This window comes from Psammomys obesus, unplaced genomic scaffold (assembly GCF_907164565.1).
Source record: "Psammomys obesus unplaced genomic scaffold, mPsaObe1.curated_primary_1811, whole genome shotgun sequence".
In the NCBI taxonomy this organism is placed as follows: Eukaryota; Metazoa; Chordata; class Mammalia; order Rodentia; family Muridae; genus Psammomys; species Psammomys obesus.
Genome location: NW_026596040.1, coordinates 22038077 through 22046624, shown reverse-complemented (window position 1 = coordinate 22046624; position 8548 = coordinate 22038077). Strand labels below are relative to the sequence as shown.

General features: G+C 50.1%; 1 protein-coding gene across 1 annotated transcript in view; it reads left to right on the top strand.

Moving 5' to 3' along the window:
- The window catches only part of Cdx1 (caudal type homeobox 1), an 18285-nt gene that overhangs the window by 7552 nt on the left and 2185 nt on the right, over positions 1–8548 (top strand). The window lies entirely within an intron of this gene.

The window sequence follows — 8548 nt, the reverse complement described above, 5'->3', positions numbered from 1 at the left end:
TCTTCTTCTTCTTCTTCTTCTTCTTCTTCTTCTTCTTCTTCTTCTTCCAAAACCAGGTCTGGTTGTAGGTCTCGGGGAAGCTTTGCCAGTCAAGATATACACTATGCTTGAGGGCCACTGAGTGTAGCTGTGATAAATGATGCTGAGTGAGAAGAAAAATTGGTTCAGGAGGGCCCTCACCCAGGCTATGATTGCCTCGTGAGCTTCCTCAGACTTGGCTATACTTAACCCAACCCCACCCAGCCCTGCCAACCTCATTGTTCCTCTGGGACCTGAGTGAAGAACTATGATAGAATAGTCTGTAGTTGCCCCTCAGCCAACACGAGGAAAAATGGTGGGCTCAGCAGGAAGCCCCATGACTCCAGAATGGCTTCCAGTATCCTGACGATGGACAGGGTGCAACCACTGCAGCAGAGACCCTGCCACAGCAGACACAGAGGAGGAAACAGGCTCAAACTGAGACTGTGGTAACTGATGGCCAATCAGTTCTCCACACTCTGGGGTGTTCTTTGACTTGTGACTTTCCATGAGGCAACATTCCTCCTGTTCCCAAGGGAGCACTCTAGCATCCGCTTCTGCAAATAGCTCAGTTCTGCTTTTTTGGGTTCTCAGCCCTTTGCCCTTTACAAACTGTTTTCACATCTATTCTGTGTGTTGGGCAGGGAGGGGACCCAAGAAGGCTCAAACTGGTCCTTTGACCAGTTTGTCTGGTCCTTTCAGGAAGGATACAGACTGGGCCACCTCCCAGCTCTTTACCTTGGTGCTAGGTTTGGACCCTTAATGAATACCTGGCTTTTGCAGATCTTGGTAGAGGGCAGAGAGCTAACAGCACAGGAGTGCTCCTACCCTGTCACTTTTTGGTAGCCCTCTTGGGTTAATATGGAGGACACCCTAGGAAGTCTTATATTAAAATTATCTGTAGGCTCAGCATACTTGGAGTTCTTTCTTCTCACACACCTTTTCTATACAAAAGATGTCCACCCTGTTCTTGTCTCTCTTTCCAGGACACAATACCATCCAGCTTTCCCTCAGTAGATGGGGTTATGGAGGCACAGAATGGAGAAGGGGGTCCTACCAAGAGTCAGGGGTATTACTGCCACAAATCACCCAAGCCGGAACCTATTCTCTGGTGCTCTCCCTCAGTCTCCACAAGGCCTGGGAAAGGCATTGGCCAATAGTGCTCAGAGGTTGGCAAGGAAACTGGTCTTCCAACTACCTTTGAACCCCCTTTATCTTTCTTTCCTTCTCTTTGTTCCTTGGCTTGGCAGCTGTCCTCATCACATGACCCAATGACCTTTCTGGACCTGTTCTCTCATCTCCTTCTTGAAGAGGGATCCAATGGCTTCCTTTCCCTTCTTCCCTAAGCATCCCCCAAGCAGGCACCACATATATAGGTGGGCTAGGCCATTGACCCCTGCTCCTCTGGGCTAGAGGGTGTGTTGCTGTGCCCTCCCTATGTGTGTATCTGAGCACTATGTGTGTAGGTGAGCACTGGGAAAAACTCAAGAGTTGCACAGTACTTGAGCATAGGGGACCTGTGATCTGGGATTGTAGTTCCCTGGGAAAGTACATACCTAACGTATATGAAGGTCTGAGTTTCATGCCCTGGTGCTGACACCCACCTCTCATCAGGAGAGACTGAGACCCACAGATGAGGGTCTTGCTTACAAACACTGGAGGTGGAACTTGCTAAAGATGAGAGGGCAGAGGTGTAGCTGAGAGGCAGACCTGGGCTTGATCCTCAGTACCGCTCCTCCCCACCCCCACCACACACATCCCAAATGGTAAGGAGGGGAAGACCCAGACCCGGGAAAGACCCAAGCAATCAGTATTTTTAACAAACTCTCATACATGTATGTGTTTGCATGTGTGTGTACATGCTTGGGTGGAGGTGGCATCTTAATGTACAGCCACTTGAGGTGGCCCACCCAGTGAGAGATCACAGATGGTCTGGCCTGGACTTGAGACCCATGTCCTGATAGTCAGAGTTAGTCAGCCCTTGGAGCCACAAACCCAGAAGGAAGTGCTGACCTAGAGACCGGTTGCTTTTCTGGGAGTCAGTCTGTCTTGGAGCAGAGGTCAGGTTCTCCTTGTCTGCTGTGGGCTGGATGGGGCCCGCAATGCAAGCCACCACAAGTCTATCTCTGTCTTCCAGCTGGGCAGGCCTGTTGTCTAGGCTCTCAGACTGGGAAATCAGCCTTAAGAGTTCCTTTACCAATAATAACAAACACAATCTAAGAATCAACAAACATTGGGAGCCTCCTGCTTCCAAGTTGGAAGGAACCTTACAAATCCAGAATGGCGCCAGGACACAGTCCCATTTCCTGGCATTTCTACAGGGACCACTCCACCACTACTGGGAAAGAGTGGGCTCTGTCTGTGTACCTGCTATATGCCAGGTATTACACCAGGAGCCTTCCTCATCTCAGGTGAACCCTGTACATCCCGAGGCTGGCGAGGATTGTGGGAAACCATGCTTGTGTGATGGGATCTGTGTGATGGGTTCTAGTGTGTTTCTGAGAACAAATTGGCCTAGCTTTTCAAACATGTTTATCTACATTTGTTTGGGCTTTGTGGGTCCCGGGGGTGAAATTCAGGTCATTAGGCTTGGCAGTAAACACCTTTCCTCAACCATCTCCCCAGCCCTAGTTGGTCTTTAATACCATTGTTTGGTTTATAAACCTCACCGAGCCCCAGTTTCTTGAATGTAAAAGCAGGATACATAGCCAGGTGTGGTGGTGCATGCCTTTAATCCCAGCAGAGGCAGGCAGAACTCTTTGTGAGTTTGAGGACAGGCCAGCCTGGTCCACAAAGCAAGTTCCAAGCCAGGGCTACTCAGAGAAAACCTGTCCTCAAAAAACAACTACGGGGGGGGGGGGGGAGATACATTAAACCATCCCAGAACAGGCTATTAAGGTGCATAGACAAAGTGTTTGGCCCATGGCCGTGGTGACCTTAATGGTTATCTCCATATTACAAATACAGAAAATAGGGCCCAGAGAGGTAGGATAATGATCCGTAACCATCCTGACACGTAGGCGCCCTGCATATCCCTAGAGATCTGCTTGTTCAAACAACCGAATACCAGAGACACCTGGAAAGCTAGGTAGCCAAGTACCAAACCCCAGGAGCCAACGTCAGTCCTACCCACTCCAAATCTGGGGCCAGGATTTTCAGCCCAGCTCACCAGGAGTACTGAGGCTAAGGGCCAGGCACTGAGAGCCATCTGCCCGTGGCTTCCCTGGACCTTAAACTACACTTGCTTCAGAGTCGTGGAGTTTTGTTCCTGCCTCCCATGGCAGCCCCGTTCCACAGGGTTGAGGCATTCTGCCAGTGACCGAACCAGAGCAGAGGGTGAGCCTTCCATGAAAGTCTGCACCCTCTCCCCTTACCCATTCTCACTGGCATCTTGCCTGGAAATCACTCATTCTGTGTCTGGGAGTGGCTGGCCCCTCATCAGACACCTGTTCTAGGAGCCTGGACTTCCCCCTTAGCCCCAGTGTCCCAGGGGCCTGTAAATCATTCACCCTGGCCTCCTCCCTGCTCTGTTCCTCTCCTGCACCACCTCGCCCTTCCTCTCTGGGTTCCAGGGGGGGACACACGTGCTCACAAAAGATTATCAGGGAGGAGGATACAGGCTTGAGTTCTGTTCAGAGTTTCAGAACCGGGTCTCCTGACTGTCACTGAAAATACAGTTTCCAAGGATGGGGGAGAGGCTCACAGGGCCCCACCCCTGGCTGAGGAGCTATTGGCAGTTGATGGCTGCTGAGAAAAGGAGAGTCATTTTTCTTTGGTGTGGCCACTGTAGGTTACCCATGCTCCAATGGATGACCCCACACCCATGTGAATGCAAACAGCACTAAGTGGATTCTAGGTTAGAGGAGAAGGAAGAGGAAGAAGAGGAGGGAGAAGGTGGATGAAGTTGGGAAGGAAATTCGAGCCCCCAGAGGAGCTGGAGGAGGACAAAGTGGTAGATATGATAAAAATCCATTGTGTACATGTATGAAATTCTCAAGGATAAATATAAACAATTTTTTAAAATAGAGTTCAGGGGTTGGAATGTCCTCAATAGAGCACTGTCTTAACATGCACAAAACCCTGGGTTCAATTCTTAGTATAAGCCAGGGGTTGGGCTACACGCCTGTAATTCCAGTACTTAGAAACAGAAGGATCAGGACTTTAAAATCATCCTCAGCTGCGTAATGAGTTCAAGGCTAGCCTGGGCTGGAGATCCTGTCTTTATTAAAAAAAAAAAAAAATTAAGGACCAGGCCTGGTGAGACAGATCTGTTACTCTGTTCACAAGAGGCCAAGGCAGGAAGCTTTCAAATTCAAGAATCACCTGGGCTACAATGTAAATTCAGAGTTCACCTGGGTAACTTTGTCTCAAGGTTTAAAAAGTACGAAAAGGGCTGGGGAACATATCCTCGTGGTAGAATGCTCCTCTGTTGTGATGAGGCCTTGAAACTAATCCCCAGCGAAACCTCCACGCACATACACATGCACATACACGATCACATGCACACACGACATAAAAAAAAATATTCCGAGGACATCTGCACACGGTGAAAGCTGAAACCCTGTAAAGTCCCTCTCCTCCCTGTGGCTTTCCAGCTCCACCTGCCTCCCCGGAGGAGGCAGCTTCCGTTGTTGGTTTCCTGTACATACCTTCAGGAGAAAAAAAAGAACGAAGTATGAAACTGTAAAATTTAATGCTATCTAAAGTTACACAAATATGTACGGTGATACGGCAGGGGTTTTTTGTTGTCGTTTTTTTTGAGACAGGGTTTCTCTGTGTAGCCTTGGCTATCCTGGAACTCCCCCTGTAGACCAGGCTGGCCTTGAACTCAGAGATCCACCTGCCTCGAGAGTGCTGGGATTAAAGGCATGTACCACCTCTGCTGGGCATTATGGCAGGCTTTTTAGGTTTACATTTTTAAAAATTATTTGTTTTATTTTTTTTGTGTTCGTGTACGTGTTCATAAACAGATGTGTCCCAACTGTACCTGGGTGTGTGAAGACCAAAAATGAACTTTGAATATCTTTCTCTACTGCCCTCCAATGATTTATTTATTTTTGGAGGCAGGGTTTTTTGTTTTGTTTTGTTTTGTTTTTTTGTTTTTTTGTTTTTTGTTTTTTTTCACTGAAGCCAGAGCTCACCACCATTTCATCTAGACTGGCTGGCCAGTGCGTGGCAGGGACTCACTTGTCTCCACCCTGCACCCCCACAACTGGGATTGTAGATGAGGGAACCCCCATAACTAGCTTTTACGTGGGTACTGAGGATCTGAACCGGGTCCTCATGCTTGTGTATCCGAGCACTTTCTTACACCAGCCATCTTCCCGGCCTGGTAGCAGGCTTTTCTTACAGCACCCTGTGTCTTGCTTCCTCGAGCACATGTCTTAACAGTCGCTTAGTGCTCCTCTCCACAGGCGTTCCGTATCTTAGTTCAGTGGCTCCCCACTCATAGACATGGACATTGTTTTTAGTCACTGCTGTGGGCAGTTCTCTGTGAGGTTATGCCCTAGAAGTAAAGCTTACTGTCCAAAGCTCTGTGTGCGTGAAAGCTGGGCTACATGATGCTTAGTTAGCGTCTATGAGGGTGCTTCAGTTAGTGCTCACCCTGGACAATAGGTGGGAGTCCTCCGTTTTGGGGACCATATGGGGAATCAAACATTTTGTTCACTGTCAGGCTGTTTTCCTAGAATCAATCTGTGTGCTTTAAGCAGCTGGACTGAATAGAAGTTGGCCAATAGGTTCCTAATGCTATCAAGCCCTCTTTAGGCCTACAGACGAGGGCTCCACTGACCCTGTTGGGGACAGAAGTACTGCAATGCAGCCAATACCCTGTGTCTGTCTAGTCCCCATCCTCTGTTTCAGAAAGAGCCAGCTGGAGAACAGGATACCCTACTCTCAGTTCAATGCCAAGCTGGCCTTAGTACACAGCTTTCTGTGGCCTGGCTCCCAGCTGTAAATGACTATTGTGGGTCCCTACTCCTCGGCACAAGGAAAGGGAGCAACAGAGAGGGAGATGGAGACAGAGAGAGAGGGCAAGCAAGCTAGGTGCTAAGAGAAATGCTGCCTTCATGACTGAGCCCTGGGCTCTTGTAAGCAGAGCCCCATCTGCTGCCCAGACTATTCTTGGAGACAGGTAGGAGTCTTCCTGGCATTTGAAAGCCAGCCCAAGGCCCTCAACCCCAGTCCAGTCCAGGCTTTTCATTCTACCCTTGCCATGGTCTGACCCCCTGTTCCAGGGAGTGGATATAGAACTGTGATCTGCCAACACAGCTCCTTGGTATCTAAATATGGTGAGAGGGGAGCTGTGCATTGGAGGTAGCAGAGAGAGCTCTAGACTAGAGGGTGTGCCATTAGCTCCTGTGCCCCCACTTGTCCTCCTGTAACCCTGACTCTGCCGGAAGGTTGGACTGGACCTAACAGGGGCACCTAACCTTTTGACATTATTACTTTAAGCGGTAATCTAAAGATGTGTAGGGCTGCATTCAGGTCATCATGGAACACTTGTGACCCACAGCTGTAATTGGACATGCCTGGAAGAACTCACAGCCCTCTTATTTAGGCCTGTAGTAGCCTCACGACCACCTTAAGCCATCTTCATCTGTAAGATGATAGGGGACCGAAATCCCAAGACTCCCAGCCCTAGCTAGTGACCCCAGTGGGCTGTGGGTTTGGGGCCCAGCTAGGCTGTGGTGGTGGTAGCCTCAGGCAGAGCTGTTCGGAGCCAAGATTGACTGTCCTAGGTCAAGAAAGAGCCCCATCTGGAGGCAAGGCCTCAGCAGCCTCTCCCTGAGCTCCTCCTCTCACCAGGCCTGGCGGGGCTGCAGGCTGTCCTGTGCTCCATCTCTGCTGTCAGGTGGCACTGTGAGTTTGGTGCATATGGAAGTGGCCAGTGTGGTTCTGTGCTCTGGCAGAAAACCAGGGAGAAGCCGCCTAGGAACAGCTGTTGTCTCCCATTCCCCACTTGGCTGGAGGCGAGCCTCCTAGGTCTGTCCTGCCAAGCTGTGTGGGATGAATGGGTGGAGGTACGGCCAGATGTGGGGCTTTAGTGCAGGGGCACAGGGGGACAGGCAGAGCCAGGGCACAGAGCGGGGCAGGGAGGCAAAGGCCAGGCTGTTGGTAGACACGTGGCAGGAGGGCTTCCAGAGTTATGGCAAGATCCGTTGTGCCCTGGTGTGTGCATGCCTGCTGTCAGCATAAACCTTCCAGTTTAGCCATGTATTTAGCGTCTTACAGAGAAAGCTGGTCTTCACCCAGGTCTCGTCTTGTAATACTTGCCCCAGGTGGCCCTCCAAGCTCAGCCCCAAAGACAACCCTGATGTTAATAACTGCAGGCAGCCTTTAAGTTCAGCTCCTGGCCTAGGCAGCACCATCTAAAAGCCAAGTCGCCACCCTCTCATCTTAGGAGATGGCCAGTCTCCCTGCCCCGCCTCTTCCTGCCCCCACCCCACTCTGCTTTCCACACAACAGCCAGAAAAACATGAAAGGAGAACACATGTCCCCTCTGCTTAGAGCCCTGCAGTGGCTCCTGTTCCAGACAGAGTAGAGCCTTAGCCCTTCCCTTGACATCTGCCTCGCCCCCTGTGCTCTCTGCATCCTTGTCCCACCATCTTCCTCACTCACCCTCTGATGCACCTCCATGCATGCTTACTCCACCAGAGTCTGTTTCTCTGGGTATCTTGTTCATGTTCTTTCTATTTCAGTCAGGCTTCAAGAGCCGTTGATTTTTAGGTTTTTTTTTTTTTTTTTTTTTTTTTTTGCGCAGCAGTGTCCCACTACATTCCCCAGGCTGGTTTTGAATCCCTGATCCAGCCGAGGAGCTGGGGCACTAGGTTGGGGCCCGCCACCCGAGTCAGCCAGCACCACTCTGTTTGAAATTCCCACCACCAAATTTTTACGACCCCTGTCTTCTTTCTTTTCCTCAAAATAATTGCCGGTGAACAAAGAGAATGCTTTCCGTTTTTTTTTTTTTTTTTAATTTTCTTCTTGTCTGCCTCCTTCCCCTAGCATCCAAGCAGGGACTTTTTTCGTTTTGTTCCCTGCCCACCACAGTGGGCAGCTTGAGGCAGAACTGGGTTTGTCTAGTAGAATGAGCTGAGTCACTGCTGCCCTGTGGCTGGACATGGCAGGGAGTGTGGACAGCTCAGGTAGATTGGCCCTCTAGCTCCCCGTGCGACCCTAGAGTAGGGCACGGTGTCCTCTGTGTTCCTTCTGGGCACCTAGCAGACTGTGGGGGCCACCAGCAGCCCTGGGCCTTTCAGTCTTACTTTGTTTGGGCTAGCATTCAATAGAACTGGGGACCCCCCCCAAGCCAGGGTACTTCCAAGTCCTGTTTCTCTTCCACCATCGTGTCTTCCCTGCGTAAGAGGAAGGAGTGTCTGGCAACCCCCTTTAGCCTCAGTCTACCCTCACCAGCCAGGAGTCCACTTCATGACACTGGTGCTCTAAGGACACTGAGTCAAATCCATTTGGAGAACTTTTTTCTTTTTCTTTCTTTCTTTCTTTCTTTCTTTCTTTCTTTCTTTCTTTCTTT